A 27932-nucleotide genomic window follows, 5' to 3' on the forward strand; every position below is an offset into this window, starting at 1 on the left:
AAAAGCAGTGGTCCCAGTACTGATCCGTGGGGAACACCACTGTACACTCCCTCCAGTCTGAAAAACAACCGTTCACCACTACTCTCTGTTTCTTGTCCCTTCGCCAATTCTGCCCCCTTTATTCCACGGGCTGCAATCTTGATGATAAGCCTACCGTGCGGCACTTTATCAAACGCCTTTTGAAAGTCCATATACACCACATCAACTGCATTGCCTTCATCTACCCTCTCTGTAACCGCATCAAAAAACTCATATCAGGTTAATTAAACACGATTTGCATTTAACAAATCCGTGCTGGCTTTCCCTAATCAATCCACCCTCGTCCAATTACTATCTATTTTAATATTAATATTGGTATTGTATACAGGGCACCCTCCATCATAAGTATCATCTACAGAAATATAGACTGATGCAAAATAGTCATTTAACAGTCCTGCCATAACCTGAGAACCAGTTTGAATCTGCCCTACAGTATCCTTCAGTGGCCCTATACGACTCCTGACATAGCTGAAAAAGCTTTTGCTTTTACTACCACGTTTACACACCATTTTCTTTTTGAGAAATCTCTTGCCTACTCTTATGTGATAATTGTTCCTGTTTTTCTGTAAGATAAATTCCTTAAGGGCATAGAATGCCTTCTGCTTCAATCTGATTTGCTTCTGCACATTCCTTTTCAACCATAAAGGTTTTGTTTTACCATGTGTCTTTCTTTTAACCATTGATGGCTTCATTCTTTTTGAGAGTGGTTTTAAAGGGAACCCATTTGTCCTCAGTATTCGATTGCCTATCTTATGGTTGCCCAGTCAACTTTTGCCAGATCTTCAACCATTTATGTAGAATTAGTCCTCTTAAAATCCAGGATCAGCATTAGAATGGCTGCAACCTTTGGTCAATAAGATTAAACCTAATGGTATTATGATCAGAGCTGGCCAGGTGTTCCCCACATGGAGATTTGATACTGCACTAGGGTCACTTCTAAAAACCACATCTAGAATTTGTCTACCCCTAGGCGCTTCACCAACATGTTGTATAAGGAAACAGTTGTTGAAGGTGTCCACAAAAGTCTCGGCAACCCTCCCCACTACATCATCAGACCATTTGACACAAGGAAAGTTGAAATCTCCCATAATGCAAATTGGGCCCAGACTAGAAGCCCAGACTAGAAGCCGCAGCAATTTGTCAACAGTCCCTTATCTCCTAGGGACACCTGATCTGGATGGCTACATTTTCCCACCCTTTTCCCCATATCTTTTACTGTTTCCTTTTCAAATATTAAAATGATGTTGTAGACTCTAAATGAATAGCTCATTGAGGTAAAGCATTCCCTGTTCTAATAACCCAAAGAATAGAGTAAATGGATGCTTTTTGGATTGGCAGGATGAGGATGGTGGTGTGCCCTCAGGAGCGCTCTCAGGACATCTTTTGTTTATGCACTATGATTTCCTGAAAAAAATCAATTACAGGAATGCAAGAAGAAAATGAACAACTTGAAGCAATTTTGAAAAATAGTTTCTTTCCATTGTGGCCTGTCATCCCAGAAAGATCACATCACAGTTCATCAGTTCTCTTGCCCTTGATTCTGTTTCAAACTGGCTATTTCAAAAGATTTGAAATGTGTGAATTCTTTCCACAAAGATGTCACTTGATGAGAACTGAATGTTTATATTTTTTATTGTACAAAAATATCCCACCTGTACAAATTGTACTTTGTTCTGTTAGGATTAACAAATGCACTTTGCAGAAGGAATGCTTCCTCAAAAGGAAGGTTCTTATGTAATTCTGCGGCTTCTTTCTCTGAAAATGAAGTATCAACTTGAGAGTGAAAGATCACCTTTGGCTAGGGATAACTTGGTTGAAAATACAATTTAAAGCTCTGCATGACCTACTTGGGAAGCTCTGGAAATGTGGGGGTGAAAGTATTTTAGCATAAATTATCCTTAGATAAAGGCAAGTTGAAAATTGCCAGAATTACCATGCCATTCAAACAACCCACACGACCAGATTCACCAGTCACTTACATTCCCATCTCCTCTCCTCTCCTCTGCTCCCTTCCCCATATCCCAAGACAGTGTTTCCTAGTCAGCATAGTGCAGGATAGATAGATATGGCAGGCTCAATGTACCTTACCTGGGAAGGTAGACCCTCAGTTCAGCTGCTTCTCCTTCATGTGCAATGAGAAACAAAAAAGTGGGCTTACTTCACCCTATGATCTTCTGCCTTGCAACATGGTACGGTGGGGGTAGTTGAGAATATAATGTTGTGCGGTCCTTATTCTCCCTTTATTTTCCTCTCGTGAAGGTGCTGACTGTTGCTTGGCTTCTGATATCTTGTCATTTTTCACACGAGTCCATGGGGTGCTGAACTATCGAGGGTGTCACAATGTAGGTCTGATCCTGTATTATCCAATATCCACACTTGTACACTTCCCAACAAAAGTCACTGAGTAGCAATTCAGAATAGGAACCTTGGCTGTGTTTACTTTTCTGTCTCTACCCAGCAGCTGAGGCCAGCTAACTCAACACAGATTAAAGATCAAACCTGGTTACAATTAAACTCATCCAAATTCAAAATGGAGGTGTTAATTTATTCGCACATATGTTCTAAGTAACTCCACCCCGGGTTACTATTTCCAAATGATAGGGCCATAATTTAATTAAAATATGAGTTAACTTGGCAAACTATTCGAACAAGCATTGCAATGTTGACAAATCAAATTCTTAAAAAAAATCTTTTAACTTACAAATTCTATACACCACCCACACAGTTCACATTGCCAATATGCTTAGTGATTTCTGCATCTGTCAGCACCAGTGACCATAAACTCTTTGGCATTCATCTCGTTACCTGAATGACCTCTAAAAGCAAGAAACATGAACAACAGCATTAAATTCATAAAGTAACTGCTACAAGAGACAGGCTTAGTCCCGGCATCTGCCTGTGGAAATACTGCATTCCTTCAGATTATCCACCCCTCTTCCAAAAAGCATAAAATTGGTTAAATGCGATCAGCACTGTTTATTAACACAATGTAGGACTGATGTAAATTCTGTCACTTCAAAACCAAAGTGGAATGATTATGTTAATATTTTCAATGTTAATTGTCAAATCCTTCTTTTCTCCTCAGTGTATATCACTGGCTGACCCAAGGGTGAGCAATCAGCTTCCTTGCAAGGGCAAATCCTCGTTTCTGGGGGTGTTCTGAGGGAAAAATTGTGACCTAGATTACAAGCCAAATGAAATCAGTGGTGTAGGAATTTTATTTATACATCACCTGTCACTCGAAATAAGTGACACTTAACAGATCCGTTACTAACTTTAACTCGCCAGAAATCAAAGGCAGCCACTTGCTTTTTGATTGATTTTACATTAAAAGAGAACTTTAACTAACCAAATCCCTCCATGGCTCAGTTCATAAAGATATCTAAGATGGAAAAGTAAGGCATTTATTCCCACCTCCACATTTTTACATGCACTGTGCATTGCAGCCTGGTGTCCATTTTTGCATCTATTTCAATTAGTACTAAATAATTTATGCAGTTTTTTAAAAATAAATTTTTGCCACTGAACGTATCCCATATAACTAGAACAGTTTTACACCATTCACCTCTCTGCATTTAAAATGCTGATCCCAGATTCGCACTGGGTCTCAGTGTAACCATGGATCCTACCTGTCATAAACCTATATAATTAACGTGTTGAGACAAATTTTTGATGTGTAAAATACCTGCCGTAATCTGCTGTTAACAGTTAAAAATCTAACCAATTCAGATTTTCATAAAGTTAATAAAATATTCACAAGGAACTTACAAATGAGTAGACCTGCATTTAGTTTTGTCAGAATTTTCCAGTGGTTAATATTTTCTTTCAGATCATATTTAAAAGAATCATTATATGAATTAATCTGTTTGGGCAGATTGCCCTATCACAGCAAGACATCTCACCTTGTTTATGGAAGAACGTAAATAAATAATTGACTAAAGCTCTGTCATTTTGCAGCAAGTAGCCCTTTAATTGCCAAATATAGTACTAGTATGTCAGTAGAAGCAATTTTAAATGTGCATCAGAACGTATATTGTAACAAGTATTTGGAAAATTGCAAATGTTACACCCTTGTTCAAAAAAGGGTGCAAGGATAAACCCAGCAACTATAGGCCAGTCAGTTTAACCTCAGTGGTGGGGAAACTTTTAGAAACAATAATCCTGGACAGAATTATCAGTCATTTGGACAAGTGTGGATTGATTAGGGAAAGCCAGCACGGATTTGTTAAAGGCAAATCGTGTTTAACTAACCTGATATGAGTTATTTGATGAGGTAACAGAGAGGGTAGATGAGGGCAAAGCAGTTGATGTGGTGTATATGGACTTTCAAAAGGCTTATCATCAAGATTGCGGCCCATGGAATAAAGAGGGCACTAGCAGCATGGATACAGAATTGGCTAAGGGACAGGAAACAGAGAGTAGTGGTGAACGGTTGTTTTTCAGACTGGAGGGAGATGTACAGTGGAGTTCCCCAGGGTTCAATGCTGGGACCACTGTTTTTCTTGATATATATTAATGACTTTGACTTGGGTGTACAGGGCACAATTTCAAAATTTGCAGATGACACAAAACTTGGAAGGGTAGTAAACAGTGAGGAGGATAGTGATAGACTTCAAGAGGATACAGACAGGCTGGTGGCATGGGCGGACACGTGGAAGATGAAATTTAACGAAGAAAAATGCGAAGTGATACATTTCAGTAGGAAGAACGAGGGCTTAACTCTAAAAGGAGTACAGGAACAGAGAGATCTGGGGGTATATGTGCACAAATCGTTGAAGGTGGCAGGGCAGGTTGAGAAAGCGGTTAAAAAAGCATACTGGATCCTGGGCTTTTTCTATAGAAGCATAAAGTACAAAAGTATGGAAGTCATGATGAACCTTTATAAAACACTGGTTTGGCCACAACTGGTGGCAGTTCTGGGCACCACACTTTAGGAAAGATGTGAAAGTCTTAGAGATGGTGCAAAGGAGATTTACTAGAATGATTCCATGGATAGACTGGAGAAGCTGGGGTTGTTCTCCTTGGAACAGAGATTGTTGAGAGGAGATTTGATAGAGGTATTCAAAATCATGAAGGGTCTAGACAGAGTAGATAAAGAAAAACTGTTCCCATTGGCAGAAGGGTCAAGAACCAGAGGACATAGATTTAAAGTGATTGGCAAAAGAACCAAAGGTGATATGAGGAAAATCTTTTTTACACAGCAAGTGGTTAGGATCTGGAATGTACTGCCCGAGGGGGTGGTGGAGGCAGATTCAATCGTGGCCTTCAAAAGGGAACTGGATAAGTACTTGAAAGGAAAAAATTTGCAGGACTACGGGGAAAGGGCGGGGGAGTGGGACTAGCTGGATTGCTCTTGCACAGAGCCGGCGCGGACTTGATGGGCCAAATAGCCTCCTTCCGTGCTGTAACCTTTCTATGATTCTAAGTACTATAGCTGCAGAGTTTGGTTGGTGATTTAACTGCAAAATATCATGAGTGCAAGAGTTGTGAAACCATCTCCAGGAGATACTCTCACACCAGTTGTGCTTCATATCTTTTGCTGTATCATTGCTCTCTGGTACAAGCACTCATGTGCAGGGCTCTATTGAAACTGGGCAGAGAGACATGGGGACTAGCAGTGTAACTCACTGCTGTTGGCCCTGCATCATTTTTTTACAGATATTGGTGTAAGACTGTGACTTGTAGTATAATAAGGATCTTACTGGCTGATGAATAATCGCACTGGAATCAACCACAGAAAACAAATCATGATTTGAAGCAAATCTCCTTTCTCAGTGGCAAAGAGACCTGTGTGGGTCAACAGGCTAGAAATTTTTATCTGCAATATCAGCAACAGAACAGAATTTGGGCAGCAAAGGTTTGGACAAGTTGGAGTTTATGAAGGGTGGAGTCTAGCAAGGATAGTCTGGAGGTGGCATGGCTATGTATAAGGGATTCAGTGATGGAGGAGCTGAGGTAAGGATGGAGGCAGGCAATGTTAGAGGTGGAAGCAATTGGTTTGTATGAATTCTTCTGTCAGCTACTTGAACAGGTGTTAATCAGGTTAAAATTAAAATAGTAACAGAGGAATGTCATAAGAACATATTAAGCAATTGCCAGATACTGTTGTCAAGCCTATTAGCATTTGAGGGAAATTAGTAATTTGGGGGGAGGGGATATACTGCAGAATCTCTAACTCTAATTAAAGTCTATTATAATAGAAAACCAGTATGTGGACAAGCAGAGTAGCATTCCATTGAGTGTTGATTCGATGATAAAGCATAGTGTGAAAATGAAGATCTGTTTAAGGTTGAGATAGCTGCAGTTTAGATGTTAATACCTGCTTTTAATTTTATTAGTGTACCTTGAAGGGTGGATGTTTGTCCAATATGCTGTTAGGATACAGGGTTTAATCTATCTGTATGTTTAACAGATCGTGATTTCTTCTAGAAACTAACAGTGTATTCCTTGGTGCTGCACTGGTTGTGTGTGGCATGTTTATTTTGGACAGTCAGTAAGTAGTGAGCTCCAAGATATCTTGCTGAACCTTTATCTAGCCCTGCACAAAGTATTATTTGTGTTATTTCACAGTGGGCACTAACAGCTGAAAATGTACAACAAAATGTTTCCTTTGGTAAAGCCACACAAAATTAGTTATCACCCTCTGCCTTTTCCAGCAGATTTTTCAAACAATGTGTTATTTTTAACCTTAAATTCAGTTCCTTTAGCTCTGAAGATTGCAGGAGAAATGCTGTTCAACAGAAGCCCCATGTGCTGTTCGAGTAGTGTACAGACAGATTGTAATATGACCCACTGTGCATAATTACAGAAATGTTTGTGCCCTGCAGAAATAATATGAGGAAGAGGAAAATGTTATTTTTGATCCTGTGTTCTAAACAGAGTGATTGAAATGTAACAACCAGTGCAAGTAGATGTCACATCCATGTTCCTTGAGCTCCCCTAATGGCCAGTGGAGAAATGCACCGTCAGCTTCAGCCCAAAGCTGTACAGGCTAAGGTCATTTCTTCAGTTCCCCACAGCTGATCTCAGCCAGGACAGAAGTAAGGATGCTGCAATTGGTCTCGGAGCCTGTGGGTTTGGGAAGGAAAAATCAGCCGTTATTCCCACTTCTGATTGCTATCCAGTGATTCCTGCTGGAAAGTGCATGTACATTGAATCAGGTGAGGACAGGATGATGCTTTCTATAGTCAAATAGCTTTCCGACATTCGCTGTCTAAGCTCACATATGAATCACTATTTGTAAAGGTTCTGGAGGGCTCTGATTTTTTAAATCTTGTGTATTGTCTGTTAGAATTTGTGTAACAGGTGCAAAGTTTGGGTTACATTGCCCTTTAACCATTCATTTACACAGTTGCTCTCTGGTTTAAATAAAGCAGTGATTTTTGTTTTTGAATCTACGCAGACTGCCCTCTTAGCAGAAAACACTTTTCAGATCCTGATATAAAAATTCAAATATTGTCAGAATGTCTGTTCAATATTCTTATTTCAAGCTGGAAAATAAGAATTGGGAAATAGTTGACATAGGAAACCAGGAAAGGTGTATCAGTTAGTGCTTGAAAATAGCCCTTGAATGTGAACTGCTCTCGAAGATTTATTCTGTTTAGGCTCATAAGCGCATAAGAAATAGGAGCAGCAGTAGGCCATTCAGCCCCTCGAGCCTGCTTCGCCATTCAATCAGATCATGGCTGATCTTCGACCTCAACTCCACTTTCCCCCCTGATCCCCATATCCCTTGATTCCTCTAGAGTCCAAAAATCTATTGATCTCAGTCTTGAATGTACTCTATGACTGAGCATCCACAGCTCTCTGGGGTAAAGAATTCCAAAGATTCACCACCCTCTGAGTGAAGAAATTTCTCCTCATCTCAGTCCTAAATGGCCGACCCCTTATCCTGAGACTGTGACCCCAGTTCTAGACTTTCCAGCCAGGGGAAACAGCCTCTCTGCATCTACCCTGTCAAGCCCTCTAAGAATTTTATATGTTTCAATGAGATCACCTCACATCCTTCTAAACTCCAGAGAGTATAGGCCCATTCTTCTCAATCTCTCCTCATAGGACAACCCTCTCATCCCAGGAATTAATCTAGTGAACCTTCATTTCACCACCTCTAAGGAAGTATATCCTTCCTTAGGTGAGGAGACCAAAACTGTACACAGTACTCCAGGTGTGGTCTCACCAAAACCCGCTACAGTTATTGCAAGACTGCCTTACTCTTGTACTCCAACCCTCTTGCAATAAAGGCCAACATACCATTTGCATTCCTAATTGCTTGCTGTACCTGCATGTTAACTTTCTGTGTTTCATGTACCAGGACACCCAAATCTATCTGAACACTAATATTTAATAGTTTCTCACCATTTAAAAAATATTCTGTTTTTCTATTCTTCCTACCAAAGTGAATATCCTCACATTTCCTCACATTATATTCCATCTGCCACCTTCTTGCCCACTCACTTAACCTGTCTCTATCCCTTTGCAGACCCTTCTCACAGCTTACTTTCCCACCTAGCTTTGTATCGTCAGCAAATGTGGATACAATTCACTCGGTCCGATCATCTAAGTCATTAATATCGATTGTAAATAGTTGAGGCCCAAGCACCGACCCCTGTGGCACCCCACTAGTTACAGCCTGCCAACCTGAAAATGACCTGTTTATTCCTACTCTCTGTTTTCTGTCCATTAACCAATCCTCTATCCATGCTAATATATTACCCCAATCCCATGAGCCCTTATCTTGTGTAATAACCTTTTATGTGGCACCTTATCGAATGCCTTTTGAAAATCCAAATATACGACATCCATTTGTTTCCCCTTTATCTACCCTGCTAGTTACATCCTCAAAAAACTCGAATAAATTTGTCAAACACGATTTCCTTTCCATAAAACCATGTTGACTCTGCCTAATCATATTATGATTTTCTAAGTGCCCTGTTACCACTTCCTTAATAATGGATTCCAGCATTTTCTCAACGACTGATGTCATTGCGTTTAGTTCCCTGTTTTCTCGCTCTCTCCTTTCTTGAATAGCGGGGTTACATTCGCTACCTCCCAGTCCACTGGGACCATTCTAGAATCCAGGGAATTTTAGAAAATCATAACCAATGCATCCGCTATCTCTGCAGCCACTTCTTTTAAAACCCTAGGATGTAAGCCATCAGGTCCAGGGGATTTGACAGCTTTTAGTCCCTTTAATTTAGTGCTCCAATGAGCAGATAGTTATTGATCATAGTCTGGGCCTCTGCACTATCAGAGGTCAGCATCAAAGTACGCCATAAACATCCCCTTCTAACCCCATGTAAACATGTATCCACTGGGTAAATTTATCCATAGAGAATTGTCTGTTGAGCACTGTTATTCACATCGGTTGAAAGCTGTCCTTGGTAGAGATAGGGGCATTAGTTTCAATATTTGGGCTACATTTATCTATTAAGAGTTGGCACAGTGAATCTGTAAGGCTGCTCACTTCATTGTGTAAAATGCCTTCTGACATAGCCGCCTTTCTAACCATCCAGTCGCTTGGATTATCTTTTTGCAGGTGATGGAATACCACAGCGAAATGAATGACAGGTCAAAGTTGAAGAGTAAGACCTCAAGGGTGGCAATCTCGAGATCTTCCTGTGCCTTGCACAGGGCAGGTTACACAAGGACAGATTAAATCAATTAATGCCTGGCTTGAGAGATGGTGCAGGAGGGAGGGTTTCAGTTCCTAGGACATTGGGTCCTGTTCTGGGACAGAGGGATGCTGTTCAGGAGGGATGACTTCACTTGAACTGGAGTTGTGCTTGCAGAAAGAGTAAAGAAGACAGTGGGGGGGGGGGGTGTTTAAAATAGTACATGGGGAAGGGGAGAGCAGAACAGATTGCAGGCTAAGAATAATTAGGAAAGGGGGCATAAGGATTGAGACAAGCCACCAAATAATCAAATTGATGCAGTTTTATGGGAGAAGTTAAGACAGCTGAGGGCCAAGTCTTTCCTGGGGCATTTCAATCTTCCTCACATTGATTGGCATGCACGATAAGGACAGTGTGCAAGCCAGTGGGAATTTATTAAAATTGTGAGGGCCTCATTTTTAAAACAGTTATTTAAGGAACCTATAAGGGGTAATTACAACAAAATGGCAGAAATATTGAATATGGCAGACGATACAAAAATTGGCCGTGTGGTTGAGAGTGAGGAGGAAAGCTGTAGACTGCAGGAAAATATCAATGGACTGGTCAGGTGGGCAGAAAAGTGGCAAATGGAATTCAATCCAGAGGTGATGTATTTGGGGAGGGCAACCAAGGCAAGGGAATACACAATAAATGGGAGGATACTGAGAGGTGTAGAGGAAGAGAGGGACCTTGAAGTGCATGTCCACAGATCCCTGAAGGTAGCAGGACTGGTGGATAAGGTGGTTAAGAGGGCATATGGAATACTTTCCTTTATTAGCATAGAATATAAGAGCAGGGAGGTTATGCTGGAACTGTATAAAACACTAATTAGGCCACAGCTTGAGTACTGTGTACAGTTCTGGTCACCACATTACAGGAAAGATGTAATTGCACTCGAGAGGGTGCAGAGGAGATTTACGAGGATGTTGCCAGGACTGGAGAATTTTAGCTGTGAGGAAAGATTGGATAGGCTGGGGTTGTTCTCTTTGGAACAAAGGAGGCTGAGGGATGATTTAATTGAGTTGTACAAAATTATGAGGGGCCTCGATAGGGTGGATAGGAAGGATCTATTTCCCTCAGTAGAGAGGTCAGTGACCAGGGGGCATAGATCTAAAGTGATTGGTAGAAGGATTAGAGGGGAGCTGAGGAGAATTTTTTTCACCCAGAGGGTGGGGTGTGGAACTCACTGCCTGAAAGGGTGGTAGAGGCAGAAACCTTCAACTCATTTAAAAAGTACCTGGATGTGCACCTGAAGTGCCGTAACCTACAGGCTACAGACGAAGTGCTGGAAAGTGGGATTGGGCTGGGTGGCTCATTTCTGGCCAGCGCAGACACGATGGGCCGAGTGGCCTCCTTCCGTGCTGTAAGTTTTCTATGATTCTATGAATAATTGCTTTGCCTCAAGGGAGGCTAACATGGTGGGCAGGACATCGGAAGAAGAGATCAAAAAAGATATCAACACATTTAAGATAGAAAGACGGGAGATAATTGATAAACCTATCAAACTTAGAGAGGATAAAACCCCTGATGGACTGCATCCGCGCAGCTTAAAAGAAGCTAGGGAACAGATAGCAGAGGCACTATTATATATTTATAAAAATTCATTAGAAAAGGGAATAGTGCCAGAGGACTGGTGGACAGATAATGTGATTCCTATATTTAAAAAGGGAGATAGAACCAGTCCAGGGAACTATAGACCAGTTAGCTTAACGCCAGTGGTAGGAAAGATAATGGAATCTTTACTCAAAGATGTAATAGAAAGACATCTAGAGGATGAAAATATAATGAAGAATAGTCAGCACAGAATTCAAAAGGGAAGGTCGTGCTTGAGCAACTTTATTGAATTCTTTGAAGAAGTAACAGAAAGGGTAGACAAGGGTAATGCAATAGATGAAATATATTTGGATTTTCAAAAGGCCTTCATAGTAGACTCATGACTAAGGTCAGAGCATGTGGAGTCAGGGGACAGGTAGCAGAATGGATAGCAAGTTGGCTACAAAACAGAGAGTAGGGGTTAACGATAATTACTCAAACTGCTGGAAGATGGGAAGTGGTGTTCCACAGGGATCGGTGCTGGGACCATAGTTTTTCATCATTTACATAAACGATTTGGACTCGGGAATCGGAAGTACAATTTCAAAATTTGCCGATGACACCAAATTGTGGGGTATAGTTAATACCGTAGAAGACTGCAACGAAATACAAGAAAACATTAAGAAACTTGCAGAATGGCCGTGTAATTGACAAATGAGTTTCAGTATAGATAAGTGTGAGGTGGTGCATTTTGGGAGGAGGAATAAGGAGACCACATACTCCTCAGAAAGTAAGAGTCTAAATGGTGTAGAGGAGCAAAGAGATCTGGGGTTACAAATTCACAAATCATTAAAAGTAGCAATGCAAGTTAACAAGGGCATAAAACATGCAAACAAAGCACTGACGTTCATTTCTAGAGGAATACAATTAAAAAGTAGGGAAGTTATGTTAAATAAAAACAGAAAATGCTGGAAATACTCAGCAAGTCAAGCATCTGTGGAGAGAGAAACAGAGTTAATGTTTCAGGTCGATGAACTTTTGTCAGAACTGGAAGATGTTAAGATTTAACAACTTTTAAGCAAGTACAGAACCAGGCCTGTGATAGGGTGGAGGGCAGGAGTGATTAAATGATAAAAGGGATGATGGTGCAAAGCAAGGAGAGTGGGAATGGGACAAGTAAAGAAACAGAAGATGGGTCCAGAGGAGCTGTAAATGGCGGCAGCAGAAACATTACCAGCACCTGCTGTCCGAAAAAATGGGAGCAGTGGTTCTGATCTGAAGTTATTGAAACCAGTGTTGAGTCCGGAAGGTTGTAAAGTGCCGAATCGAAACATGAGGTGCTGTTCCTCGAGCTTCCGTTGAGCTTCATTGGAACAGCGTAAGAGGCTGAGGACAGAGAGGTCAGAGTGGGAGTGGGAAGGAGAATTAAAATGACAAGCGACCGGCAGGTCAGGGTCACGCGTGTGGACTGAGCGGAGGTGTTCAGCAAAGTGATCACCCAATCTGTGTCTGGTCTCCCCAGTGTAGAGGAGACCACATTGTGAGCAGCGAATACAATATACTAACTGGAAATAAGTACAAGTAAATCGTTGTTTCACCTGGAAGGAGTGTTTGGGGCCCTGATCGCTGGGAAAGGAGGAGGTGAAGGGGCATGTGTTGCATCTCCTGTGCTTGCACAAGAAGATGCCATGAGGAGGAGAGCTGGTGTTGGGGGTGATGGAAGAGTGGACCAGGGTGTGGCGGAAGGAGCGGTCCCTTCAGAATGCTGAAAGTGGAAAATATGTTTGGTGGTGGCATCGTGCTGGAGGTGGCGGAAATGGCGGAGGATGATGTTTTGTCAGTACATTAAGAACAAGAGGATAGCGAAAGAAAAGGTGGGACCTATCAGGGATGATAAGGGTAACTTGTGTGTCAAAGCAGAGGATGTGGGTAGGGTTTTAAATGAATATTTTGTGTCCGTATTCACAAAGGAAAGGGATGATCCGGACACAGTAGTTAAAGAGGAGAGGTGTGAAATATTGGATAAGGTAAACATAACGAGAGAGGAAGTACTAGAGGGACTGGAATCCTTGAAAGTTGATAAGTCACCAGGGCCGGATGGATTGATTCCTAGGCTATTGAAGGAAGCCAGGGAGGAAATAGCGGATGCTCTGAGGATCATTTTACAATCCTCACCAGATACAGGGGAGGTACCGGAGGACTGGAAGACTAATAAGGATATGAGGGAAAGGCCGAACAATTATAGGTCGATCAGTCTTACCTCGGTGGTGGGCAAACTATTAGAATCAATACTGAGAGATAGGATAAACTGTCACTTGGAAAGGCATGGTTTAATCAGGGATAGTTAGCATGGATTTGTTCAGGGAAGGTCATGCCTCACAAATCTGATTGAATTCTTTGAGGAAGTGACAAGGAGGATTGATGAGGGTAGTACAGTGGATGTTGTCTACATGGATTTTAGTAAGGAATCTTACAACACCAGGTTATAGTCCAACAGTTTTATTTGAAAATCACAAGCTTTCGGAGATTATCTCCTTCGTCAGGTGAGTGAGTGAGTGAAAGGTTCTCAAATCGCATATCTTATATTAGGCTGGGACACAATCACACCAATCAAAGGTGTCGTTGGTGTTCAGACAGGTTCGCCACGGAAAACAGTACGTCCCAGTATACTGAATACACAATGGGTCAGATTACACAGATAAAGAGAGAAAGAGACCCGAAAGGCAGAGAGAGAGAAAGAGAGAATGTCCAGTTGTATTAAAAACAGATAACTTTTTTCTCCTGCTGGTGGGTTTACGTGTAGCGTGACATGAACCCAAGATCCCGGTTGAGGCCGTCCTCATAGGTGCGGAACTTGGCTATCAATTTCTGCTCGACGATTTTGCGTTGTCGTGTGTGTCGAAGGCCGCCTTGGAGAACGCTTACCCGAAGATCGGTGGCTGAATGTCCTTGACTGCTAAAGTGTTCCCCGACCGGGAGGGAACCCTCCTGTCTGGCGATTGTTGCGCGGTGTCCGTTCATCCGTTGTCGCAGTGTCTGCATGGTCTCGCCAATGTACCATGCTCCGGGGCATCCTTTCCTGCAACGTATGAGGTAGACAACGTTGGCCGAGTCACAGGAGTATGAACCATATACCTGGTGGGTGGTGTCCTCTCGTGTGATGGTGGTATCTGTGTCGATGATCTGGCATGTCTTGCAGAGGTTGCCGTGGCAGGGTTGTGTGGTGTCATGGACGCTGTTCTCCTGAAAGCTGGGTAATTTGCTGCGAACGATGGTTTGTTTGAGGTTGGGTGGCTGTTTAAAGGCGAGTAGTGGAGGCGTGGGGTTGGCCTTAGCGAGGTGTTCGTCGTCATCAATGACATGTTGAAGGCTGCGGTGAACATGGCGTAGTTTCTCCGCTCCGGGGATGTACTGGACGACGAAGGGTACTCTGGTTGTGTCCCGTGTTTGTCTTCTGAGGAGATCTATGCGATTCTTCGCTGTGGCCCGTCGGAACTCCCGTTCTTAGGAGGGCGTCTTTCAACGTCTGTAGGTGTCCATCGCGTTCCTCCTCATCTGAGCAGATCCTGTGTATTCGCAGGGCCTGTCCATAGGGGATGGCCTCTTTGACGTGGGTAGGGTGGAAGCTGGAAAAGTGGAGCATCGTGAGGTTGTCCGTGGGCTTGCGGTAGAGTGAGGTGCTGAGGTGCCCGTCTTTGATGGAGATTTGTGTGTCCAAGAAAGAAACCGATTCTGAGGAGTCGTCCATGGTGAGTTTGATGGTGGGATGAAACTTGTTGATGTTATCGTGTAGTCTCTTCAGTGATTCTTCGCCGTGCGTCCATAGGAAGAAAATGTCGTCGATATATCTGGTGTATAGCGTTGGTTGGAGGTCCTGTGCAGTGAAGAAGTCGTGCTCGAACTTGTGCATGTAAATGTTGGCGTATTGGGGTGCGAATTTGGTCCCCATGGCTGTTCCGTGTGTTTGGGTAAAGAACTGGTTATCGAAGGTGAAGACATTGTGATCCAGGATGAAGCGGATGAGTTGTAGGATGGCGTCTGGGGATTGGCTGTTGTTGGTGTTGAGTACTGAGGCTGTCGCAGCGATGCCGTCATCGTGGGGGATACTGGTGTATAGTGCCGAGACGTCCATCGTGGTGAGAAGTGTTCCTGGTTCAACTGGTCCGCGGGTGCTGAGTTTTTGTAGGAAGTCTGTAGTGTCGCGACAGAAGCTGGGGTTCCCTGTACGATGGGTTTCAGGATGCCCTCGACGTATCCAGAGAGGTTCTCTCACAGGGTTCCGTTGCCTGATACGATAGGACGTCCGGGTGAGTTGGCTTTGTGTATCTTTGGGAGGCAGTAGAAGTCTCCCGTAGAAGTCTCCCACGCGGGGAGTACGTGGGATGAGAGCACGTAGGAAGTAAGGCATTTGACAAGGTCCCACATGGCAGACTGGTCAGAAAAGTAAAAGCCGATGGGATACAGGGAAATGTGGTGAATTGGATCAAAATTGGCTCAGTAACAGTAAACACAGGGTAAAAGTCGATGGATGTCTTTGCAAATGGAAATCCGTTTCCAGTGGTGTGCCACAGGGCTCAGTGTTGGGTCCCTTGCTGTTTGTGGTATATCTTAAATGATTTGGACTTGAATGTAGGGGGCATGATTGGCAAATTTTCAGATGACACAAAAATTGGCCGTGTAGTTGATAGTGAAGAGGATAGCTGTGGACTCCAAGAAGACATCAATGGGTTGGTGGAGTGGGCGAAAAAGTGGCAAATGGAGTTCAACCCGGAGAAGTGTGAGGTAATGCACTTCGGGAGGGCAAACAGTAAAAGGGAATACGCAGTTCACGGGAATATATTGAGAGGGGCAGAGGAAGTGAGAGACCTTGGAGTGCATGTGCACAGGTCCCTGAAGGTGGCAGTACAGGTAGATAAGGTTGTGAAGAAGGCACACTGAATGCTCTCCGTTATTAGCTGAAGTATAGAATACAAAAGCAGGGATGTAATGATGGAACTGTATAAAACGCTGGTAAGGCCACAGCTGGAGTATTGTGTGCAGTTCAGGTCACCACATTACAGGAAGGATGCAATTGCTCTGGAGAGAGTGCAGAGAAGATTTACAAGAATGTTGCCAGGGCTTGAAAATTGCAGCTACGTGGAGAGATTGGATAGGCTGGGATTGTTTTCCTTGGAGCAGAGGAGGCTGAGGGGTGACTTGATTGAGGTGTACAAAATTATGAGGGGCCCAGATAGAGTAGACAGGAAGTACCTGTTTCCCCGAGCGGAGAGTTCAAGAACTAGAGGACATAGATTTAAGCTGTTTGGTGGAAGGATTAGAGGAGACATGAGGAACAACTTTTTTACCCAGAGGGTGGTGGGTGTATGGAATTCACTGCCCAAATTGGTGGTAGAGGCAGGGACCCTCAACTCTTTTAAAAAGTATTTGGATCTGCAGCTAAAGTGCTGTAAGCTGCGGAGCTATGGACCGGGTGCTGGAAGGTGGGATTAGAATGGGCGCCTGGTTGTTCTTCGAGCCGGCGTGGACACGATGGGCCAAATGGCCCCCTTCTGTGCTGTATCTTTTCTATGGTTCTATGATACGTTGAATGTGGAAGCTGGTGGAGTGGAAGTTGAGGTCAAAGGGAATGCTATCATGATTCTGGGAGGGAGGGGAAGGGGTGAGGGAAGATGTGAGGGAAATGGGATGTACATGGTCGATGGTCCTGTCAACCACCGTTGGGGGGCATCCTCGGTTGAGGAAAAAGGAAGACATATCGGAGGCACTGGTGGAATCGTCATAACAATTGTGACGGAGATGGAGAAACTGGGAGAATGGAATAGAGTCCTTACAGAAAGCGGGGTGGGAGGGAGTGTAATCAAGGTAGCTGTGGGAGCTGGTGGGCTTACAAAGGCTGTCAACCAACATCTAATCACCAGAAATGGAGATAGAGAAGTCGAGGAGGGGAAGAATCAGAGATGGACCATGTGAAGGCAAGGGAGGGTTGGGAATTGGAACCAAAGTTCATGACATTTTCCAGTTCAGGGCGAGAGCAGGAAACTGCACCAATACAGTCATCAATGTACCGGAAAAAGAGGTGAGGGAGGGGACCTGAGAAGGACTGGAACAAGGAATGTTCCATGTATCCCACGAAAAGGCAGGCATAGCTGGGACCCATACAGGTTCCCATAGCGACACCTTTTATTTGGAGAATGTGAGTGGAGTCAAAGGAGAAGTTGTTCAACGTAAGAACAAGGCAGAGGAGGATGGTGGCAGATGGGGACTGGGTGGGCCTCTGTTCAAGGAAGAAGCGGGCCGTCCTGATGGGAGCCCAATCAGTCTCCAGTTTCTTGTCTCTGTCGTATCTGTTCTGGCGATGTCACCTTCCACACCAGTGCTTCCAATATGTCTTCCTTTTTCCTTAACCGAGGATTCCCCTCCACTGTAGTTGACAGGGCCCACGACTGTGTCCATCCCGTTTCCTGCGTTTCTGCCCTCACCCCTTCCCCTCCCTCCCAGAACCACGATAGGGTCCCCCTTGTCCTCATCTTCCACCCCACCAGCCTCCACATTCAACAGATCATCCTCCGCCATTTCCGCCACCTCCAGTGCGATCCCACCACCAAACACATCTTCCCCTCTCCTCCCCTTTCAGCATTCCGAAGGGACCGTTCCCTCCATGACACCCCGGTCCACTCTTCCATCACCCCCAACACCTGCTGTCCGCCCCACGGCACCTTCCCATGTGAGCGCAGAAGATGCAACACTTCCCCTTTCACCTTCTCCCTTCCCACCGTCCAGGGCTCCAAACAATCCTTCCAGATTCTTTCAGTTTAGTATACTGTATTCGCTGCTCACGATGCGGTCTCCTCTACATTGGGGAGACCAGACACAGATTGGGTGATCACTTTGCTGAACACCCTCCGCTCAGTCTGCAAGCATGACCCTGACCTGCCGGCTGCTTACCATTTTAATTGTAAGTCCCACTCCCACTCTGACCTCTCTGTCCTGTGCCTCTTACACCGTTCCAATGAAGCTCGAGGAGCAGCACCTCATCTTGCGAATAGGGACTTTACAACCTTCTGGCATCAACATTGATTTCAGTAACTTCAGATCAGAACCACTGGTCCCACTTTTTTCAGCCAGCAGTTGCTGGTAATGTTTCTGCTGTAGCCATTTGCAGCTCCTTGAGACCCATATTTTGTTTCTTTACTTGTCCCATTCCCACCCTCCTTGCCTTGCACCATCATCCCTTTTGTCATTTAATCTCTCCTGCCCTCCACCCTATCACAGACCTTCCCTTTTGTTCTTCCCTCCCTTCCTCTTCTCCACCCCCCCCCCCCCACCCCCGGCTCTGTACTTGCTTAAAAACTGTTAAATCTTTACTTCTTCCAGTTCTGATGAAAGGTCATCGACCTGAAATGTTAACTCTGTTTCTCTCTCCACAGACGCTGCCTGACCTGCTGAGTATTTCCAGCATTTTCTGTTTTTATTTCAGATTTCCAGCATCCGCAGTATTTTGCTTTTGTTACAGAAATTTTGTTGAGCTTGTATCGAACCTTGGTTAGACAACACTTAGAGTGCTGTGCACAGTTCTGGTCTCCATATTATTAAAAGGATATAGAGGCGTTAGAGAAGGTGTAAAAATAGATTTGCAAGGATGGTACCAGACCTGAGAGGTTATACCTATCAGGAAAGACTGAACAGGCTGAGGCTGTTTTCTCTCGAGGGTGACCTGGAGAAAATGTTTCCGCTTGTAGGGGAACGCAAAACTAGGGTTCATAAATATGAGATAGTCCATGTAAATCCAATAAAGAATTCAGGAGAAATGTCTGCACCCAGAAAGCGGTTAGAATGTGGAACTTCTGACCACAAGGAGTAGTTGAGGCAAATAGCATAATTGCATTTAAGGGGAAGTTAGATAAGTAAATGAGAAAGAAAGGAATAGAAGGATATGCTGATAGGGATAGATGAAGTAGGGTGGAAGGAGGCTCGTTTGGAACATAAACACCAGCATGGACCTGTTGGGCCAAATGGCCTGTTTCTATGCAGTAACTTCTACGTAATTCTATGTAATATATAGTGCAATATTGGATTTAGTTCTAATGAATGAGGAGGGAACAATAAGCAACGTAGAAGTAAGGGAATATTTGGCATCTAGTGACCATAATGTTCTGACATTCAGTGTAGACGTGAGGGTAGAAAGCAAATATAAACATGCTAATTTTAAGGGTATGAGAGAACGCATGGGAAGAGATACTGGGCGTGAAAGATGTGGAAGGAAAGTGGAATAGTTTTTACGATGCAAAAGGAATTTATCCCTGAAATAGGTCAGGTACAGAATAAAAGAGTAAGACCAGTTTGACTTACTAATAAAGCTATGAAAGGCTTTTGGGAGAAAGAGAAAGCACACAAACTTATTTTAATGTTCAGAAAAGGAACAGGATAGGGAGATCTGGAACGATCGGGTGAGGAATGCCAATAAATGGATGAGGGCTACAAAGAAGGATCACAAAGAAAACATAGCTGGAAAATAAAGCAGAATGGTGTCCAAAGCTGGAGAAGTTGTTGGAAGTATTTAACTGTTAATATTCAAGTGTTCACAATAAGTGTTCCAAAATTGGGGGTACAGTTTAAAGGTTGAATGTAGACTGAAAAATATTGAAATCACAAGAGAGGACATATTGTGGAGGTTGTTGAAGCTCAAGGTAGATAAGCCTCTTGTCTCTGGCAACATGCACCCCAGGGTTCTGAAGGGATCAGCTCAAACGATTGAGTGGCTCCGGCGGATATTTTTCAGACTTCGCTGAACACGGGCCAAATCCCAGAGGACTGGAAAATAGCAAAAAAAGGGCGAGGGATGAACCATCAAATTATAGACATGTAAGCCTTCCTTCCATTTTTGGGAAAGTGTTTGAAAGCATTATGAGGGATAATATAAGGGAGCATCTCGAGGAAACGAGCCAGTTAGCAAGGTTTTAGGAGTGGGACTAATTTATTTGATTGCTTTGAGGGGCTGACAGACCTAGTAGATAGGGGAGAGATAATGGATCTATTTCGATTTTAGGAAGGCACTTGACACTGTCTTACATAATAGGCTACCACATAAAATATTCGATAGATGGGAATGTATTAAAATGGGTTGGCAAATGGTTGGTTGGTAGACAGCAATGAGTAGTAGTGCATGGGCAGGTATCTGGTTGGCAGCAGAGTACCCCAAGGTTTAGTGTTGGGGCCACTGTTGTTTGTAATTTTTATAAATGATTTAGAGGAAGGAATTGTGTCCAAATTAGCAGATGATACCAAATTGGGAGCAGTGACAAATGATGAATATCAATGCGCACAATTTCAAAAGGATCTGGACAAGCTCTATCTGAGTGAAGAAATGGCCGATGCAGAATAATTCAGAGAAATGTAAAGTTATGAGATTTGGCAGAGGAAAGTTGATGTGGATTATGTGCTAAATTATAATGTACATGAGGGTATCCCAGAGAAGGAGTGAGATCTTGGGGTTTTAGTGGACAGGTCACTAAACCATCAACACAATGTTCCTAGGCTGTTAAAAAAGCAAACAGAATGTTGGAGTGCACAGCATATAAATGCAAAGAGGTCATTTTAAAATTGTATTTGGCCCTGGTCAGACCATATCTAGAGTCATATCTGCAGTTTTGGCCTCCCTATTTCAAAAAGAATATTAATTTATTGGCAGGGCTACAGAGAAGGGTTACAAGGTTAATCCCAGAACTTAAGGGAATAACATTTCAGGAAAAATTAACTACCCTGGGTCTTTTCTCTTGAAAAGAGAAGACTGAGAGGGGATATAATAGAGGTGTTTAAAGGTTTGGGCATATTCGGTTGAATTAAGTTTTTCTGCCATGTACAGCATTTAAGGAGAACAAAAGAAAATAGGAAATCCAGGAGGAACATTTTTACTAATAGGGTGGTGAAACAAGAAACCTTAATGAGTTTCAAGAAGGAACTGGACAGGTTCTTGTCAACAAATGGGATTCAGGATTATTAGAATTGCACCAAGGGAATATTGCAGTTGGTGGGCTAGATGGACCAAAGGTCTTCTGCCTGAAACTGTTACTATGTTAATTGCTTGTAGACCTACTGTCCTGTTTTTTTTATTCTATTTTTTGTCTTTCCCAGATGTGATGAGTAAATGATATCCATTTAAGCTCACCTGCCCCACTTCCATTAACTTCCTTGCCCTCCTCACTTTCTTCACCCTCACCCTTCACATTGACCCCTCATCAACACACATGACGACTCACAATCTTGAGATCAAATGGGGCTCAACTGGGGCTTCGAGATCTCTGAGACCATTTCTTATCTCCGTACCCTACATATCCCCTCAACAACCCAAGACGCCTTCGCTTGCACCTTCTATTCTTGGAAAAAAATACACCCAAATTCCTAGGACCCGTTAACTCCAACCTTCCCCCTTTCTGTCCTTCCATATATTGGTGCTTCTGTTGATTTCCTCATTAATTGCCTTGTTTCTCGTCTGTGATCAGAAAAGGCAACCCAAACAGTTTTTTAAAATATTGTAACCGTGGAATGATGAGGCTAGATGCGGCGCTCCACTTGTCTCTCCAACTGAGAAAGCCCAGAGCCAGTACATTCCTGGACTGCAAAATCACTGCCACCTCATATGGTGCATTTACTCACTGGCATATTGCGGGGAGTGTCACTTTGTTAATGTTCAGGCAGGTTTTGTACTCTTGGATAGATTTGCTGACTAGGAACCCAGGGGAAAGTTAGAACTCATTTTACTCACACAGGTACATCTTTGGCCAAATTGAAAGGAATTTTTCTAAACGCCACTGCAAATCAGTTACATTTACAAACTTCCTGCATGGATTAAGTTTTATAGTCTTAATCTGAGAGTTAGAGCTGATGAGTACCTTACACCAGAGTGGCCGTAACATTATAAAGTTTTCCACTTCCAATATTTGTGCTACTTTGGTATAATAGATTTGTGTGTGGCATTTGAACAAATGAACAATGAGAAAGGAATGTAGTGTACATACAGTATAGTCTTCCTCATTCTTTAAATGTAGTTCAATTCCCACATACAAATCTCAGTCCCTTTGTGATTTCAGTTCTCCCTCTGACCTGGTATACCTTTGTAGCCTTTTACTCCTTTTTATAGCTCAACTTCTGCATTGTGTGTGTCCCTCACTCTGCTCCTCCAATCAAGAACTGAAATATGGTTCAAAATAAGGTCCTTGTATGCAACAGTGGAGGGGGGAGAAAGATCACCTGAGTAAGATAGCTACTGAACGGTGCCGAGCATTTATTGGGAGCTGTTTTTATCCCTGTGTTTTGTAATATTTATTTGTATGTAAGTCATGATGAACCTTTATTAAAAAAAACTGGTTTAGCCACAACTGGAGTATTGTGTCCAGTTCTGGGCACCGCACTTCAGGAAAGATGTGAAGGCCTTAGAGAGGGTGCAGAAGAGATTTACTGGAATGATTCCAGGAATGAGGGACTTCAGTTACGTGGATAGACTGGAGAAGTTGGGGTTGTTCTCCTTGGAACAGAGACGGTTGCGAGGAGATTTGAAAGAGGTATTCAAAATCATGAAAGGCCTAGACAGAGTAGATAGAGAGAAACTGTTCCCATTGGTGGAAGGGTCAAGAACCAGAGGACATAGATTTAAGGTGATTGGCAAAAGAACCAAAGGTGATATGAGGAAAATCTTTTTTATACAGCGAGTGGTTAGGATCTGGAATGCACTGCCCGAGGGGGTGGTGGAGGCAGATTCAATCATGGCCTTCAAAAGGGAACTGGATAAGTACTTGAAAGGGAAAAATGTGCAGGGCTACGGTGATAGGGCGGGGGAGTGGGACTAGCTGGATTGCTCTTGCATAGAGCCGGCGCAGACTCGATGGGTTGAATAGCCTCCTTCCGTGCTGTAACCTTTCTTTCCTAATAGCACATCGAAGTGAATGTTTACCAGAATATAAATTATTGGTATAATAAAAACCGATGTATTAATATAACCCCAGGGATTGTAATACAATACTCTTTTAATCCCTGGTGCTTGAATTTGAATCAGGCCCAGGCTGATGGGTAAAGCCTTCTCTCTCTGCTGGCTGTAACAGTCCTACATGAAATGAGTTTGGCCAGTCTCAACCCAGTTTCGAAACAGTACAAAATGCCTTTAATTTGGTACTAAACTCGCAGCTCCATTCTGCACCTAGGCCATGATCATAGAATCTTACAGCACAGAAGGAGGCTATTTGAAAAAGCTATCCAATTAATCCCACTCCCTTGCTCTGTCCCCATAGCCCTGCAAATTGTTCATTTGCTCTAGATGACATTAGAGTGCTTAATATAGAAACTGGTGCTTAAAATGTTCCATCACTAGTATGAGTTACCTGATGAGCACCAAAATACTGTATTGTAATTATTCTTGTAATATGCACTCACAGCTTTTTTTTCTCAAGGGAATTAAAATTTTGTGTCTCACTGTCACAGCATGTAAAATGATTAGGTCTCAGTCCTCTTAAAGCCTTATTCTAGCCACCTGGCTGCATAAATGTCTTTATTTGGTTGATGAAATTAAATCACTTCCTGGAACTGAATCATGAAAACGTGTAGACAATGAAAAAGCACTATAATTGTTATATTAAAGCTGTAGTAGCCCATTTAATGTGCCAACATTCCAACCTAAATCTTAGTGCAGTAATCCTCATCTATTAGCCACAGACTGCCTGTTGCCAGTTTTGCTCCTTCCAATAAACTGATGAGGTTTGGGTTATATTTATGTTCACAAGTAAGCAATTTGAATAATAAATGTGCAAGGCTTTTGGTGTGCTAAGCTTTAAGGTAGTTGTTGATGCATTGTTTGTTCTTCTACCGGTGTCAGTGAAGTGCCTGGCACATACCTTGGTATCACCAGCAAATTTTATAAGTACCTTCTTCTATATCATTTGTAAATAGTGTGAATACAGAGAACCCAGAACATATTCCTACAGATTTGCTCTTGTCATTGCTCTAATCAGAACTCTTTCCATTTATTTGATTTTCCTTTTAAGCCATTCATCCAATTAGCTAATTTGCCAGGAATAACATGAGCCATAATCTTCTTTCAAAGGAGTATTTTAAAATCTGAATATGTCCAATGGATTGCCCTTGTCCAATTGATTTTGTTATTTCATTATCTAATTCCAGTAGATTTGTGGACACGGCCCATTGCTTCTCAGTCCTTGCTGAATATTCATTAGAGCTGGGGGCTGATTTGGTGATACCATCCTATAAAATGCTCATGAGAAGGTTTCCCATTACTGTAATTTATGGGTACATTCTTCACTTTTTTTGAATCAAAGGCAAAATTGTTTTCTCATGAGAAGTACATTTTGCAAACTGATTACCTTCAGCAGAACCATTGTGGAAATTCAGTGATGGTAGGAACCATATTGCTGTTAGTTCACTTTTAATGTAGACTATCAATTTGTTCTGAATTTCGCAGACTTTTTTCTTTGGTCACCACTCTGACATCTGTGATTATTTGTAGAGATCATTTTCAATGTGAATTTCATCCAAAACAGCTTCATTCAGCAGCTCAACATGTCTGGATATTGCATAGCAGCAAATATTGAACAAGGTTTTCTAATGAGACTGGAGAAGGACAAGAGTTTCAGCATCCATACTTCATCCAGGGCAAGAAACTCTTACTGGAAAATATTAAGGGAAAAGTAACAAGTATGCCAACTATGAAACCTGAAGAGATAAGATTCCAGGCAGATGTCATTGGAAAAACTCTAACCAACATGCAGATCATGAAATGGTAGCAGGAGCACCTGAGCTCTAAATTAATGGCCATGAAACATGAGAAGCATTGTGCAGGGAGGTGGCCAACCTAAGACAGAAGCATACACAGCACCAGAAAATTGTGAATAAGCTGATTCAGTTCCTGATTTTACTTATGCAATCCAACAGAGTCATTGGAGTGAAGAGAATGCCTCCTCATATTAAATGACAGTAATTCAGCCCATTCCGTGCCAAAGTACAGTCGCTCGTACTCCTCTGAACTCCTGCAAGAATCATCAGCACTGATAATGTCCTCAACATTTTCCAGGAAATAATTGCTATTTCACTGCTCCATGTCCATTTGCCTAATTATTTCCTAACATCACAGATCTGGCGCAGTCAGGCCATCAGTCTGTTTGTTTGTTAATAATGGAGAAAGGACTAATCGTATGGTCCATATTGAAGAAGAGCCTCCAAAACCTATTACTAGCCCACAGATTGAGGAGAGTGGACCTGTTATCACCAGCACTGAGGAGCTTTTCTCTCCGTCAACCTTTGTAGAGTCTATCCTGAAGAGCAACAACACCGGCACTGCACAGCTGCAGCAGGAGAACCAAATTTTCTTTTTTATTCGTTCATTGGATGTGGGCGTCACTGGCGAGGCCAGCATTTATTGCCCATCCCTAATTGCCCTTGAGAAGGTGGCGGTGAGCCGCCTTCTTGAACCTCTGCAGTCCGTGTGGTGAAGGTTCTCCCACAGTGCTGTTAGGAAGGGAGTTCCAGGATTTTGACCCAGCGACAATGAAGGAACGGCGATATATTTCCAAGTCGGGATGGTGTGTGACTTGGAGGGGAATGTGCAGGTGGTGGTGTTCCCATGTACCTGCTGCCCTTGTCCTTCCAGGTGGTAGAGGTCGCGGGTTTTGGAGGTGCTGTCGAAGAAGCCTTGGCGAGTTCCTGCAGTGTATCCTGTAGATGGTACACACTGCAGCCACAGTGCGCCAATGGTGAAGGGAGTAAATGTTTAAGGTGGTGGATGGGGTGCCAATCAAGCAGGCTGCTTTGTCCTTGATGGTATCGAGCTTCTTGAGTATTGGAGCTGCACTCATCCAGGCAAGTGGAGAGTATTCCATCACACTCCTGACTTGTGCCTTGTAGATGGCGGAAAGACTTTGGGGAGTCAGGAGGTGAGTCAATCGCCATAGAATACCCTGCCTCTGACCTGCTCTTGTAGCCACAGTATTTATGTGGCTGGTCCAGTTAAGTTTCTGGTCAATGTTGACCCCCAGGATGTTGATGGTGGGGGATTCGGCAATGGTAATGTCATGGGGAGGTGGTTAGACTCTGTCTTGTTGGAGATGTTCATTGCTTGGCACTTGTCTGGTGTGAATGTTACTTGCTACTTATCGGCCCAAGCCTGGATGTTATCTTGGTCTTGCTGCATGCGGACAAGGACTGCTTCATTATCTGAGGGGAATGCAACCGAACACTGTGCAATCATCAGCGAACATCCCCATTTCTGACCTTATGATGGAGGGAAGGTCATTGATGAAGCAGCTGAAGATGGTTGGGCCAAGGATACTGCCCTGAGGAACTCCTGAAGCAATGTCCTGGGGCTGAGATGATTGGCCTCCAACAACCACTACCATCTTCCTTTGTGCTAGGTATGACTCCAGCCACTGGAGAGTTTTCCCCCTGATTCCTATTGACTTCAATTTTACTAGGGCTCCTTGGTGCCACACTCGGTCAAATGCTGCCTTGATGTCAAGGGCAGTCACTCTCACCTCACCTCAGGATGTCCTGCCTTGACAAAAATGAGATCCATGATCACTCGGAAGGTATCGATTCCAGTTTGGACAATCTGCAGAATGTATTATTGGGAAAGGCCTTGACTACAGCGCACTCTCAGCCCCCCACTGTCTCCTGTTAATTTGAATTTGTCAGACATGGAAAGCAATCTTGTGGCAATCCAGGATTTGATGGGTTCACAAGGACATAAATCCTCAGAGTCATAAGCAATCACTTTGGATGCAGGTTGTCCAGTACAGTGCCCCAGATCTAGTGCTTGTAAACTCCAACTCACAGCACCACCTCATTTTATTTGAACTCGGAGACTCTCCATACTTCCATAAGAAGACAGAACTTAGACCCTATGGACAGCAACCTGCTCTCCCTCCCATCGCGCACCAATGCATCACAGCCCATCTCTGAACAGCAATAGAGCCCACTCCCTCCTATCGCCGGCTTGTTTGGGACGGAGCTTTATGCCGTGCATGGGAAAGAATACTGTGCAAAAGATTGAAACAATATTTTTAAATATTTAATTTTAACCAGTTTATGTTTCTAGCTTGATTAAACCCGACAAATCACGAGCAGACCTGGTGCAAGCACAGGGTTCCTTCTCTTAGATAAATCCTGATTTTTCAGCATGTAAGCTGGATAATTGATTGCAGATTATGCACTTTTATACTATTGTTTCTCTGCAGAACATCAACAACTTAGATTTATATAGCACCTATACCATGGCAAGATGTCCCAAGGTGTTAACAGAGATGTAATCAAAAGAAGGATAGAACAGAGAGATCTATGTATGCAGTAACTATCCAAACTACACTAGGTTCTATCTGAGGGAGGTTTAAATATCATCATTTTGTCCTTGGATGAAGAGTGATGGTGTTGATATTTTATCAAATTTTCCTCTCTCCCCTGCCCCCCCCCCCCCCCCACTTCACCTCCACTGTCCTTGTCTTTGTATATTTACACTTTGTCCCAGTTGCTGATAAATGAAGATGTATTTTTGATTGGCATATTGTAAAAACAAAGTTTTCAAAAAAAAGCAATATTCTAGCTTGTAGTATGAAGCATGATGCTGTCGTAGAAAGTTTTTTTATTTTCTATTTTTAGTTACTATTAAAACAGATTAATTGGTCATTCATCTCGTATATTGTTTGTGGGATCTTGCAG

General features: G+C 43.0%; 2 pseudogenes; both read left to right on the forward strand.

Annotated features, from left to right (window-relative positions):
* Positions 1-27932, forward strand: part of LOC137341921 (breakpoint cluster region protein-like) — a 743894-nt pseudogene that overhangs the window by 430786 nt on the left and 285176 nt on the right.
* On the forward strand, positions 17180-27526 carry LOC137342334 (heat shock factor protein 1 pseudogene; annotated as a pseudogene).

Source organism: Heptranchias perlo, chromosome 25, assembly GCF_035084215.1.
Source record: "Heptranchias perlo isolate sHepPer1 chromosome 25, sHepPer1.hap1, whole genome shotgun sequence".
Classification (NCBI taxonomy): domain Eukaryota; kingdom Metazoa; phylum Chordata; class Chondrichthyes; order Hexanchiformes; family Hexanchidae; genus Heptranchias; species Heptranchias perlo.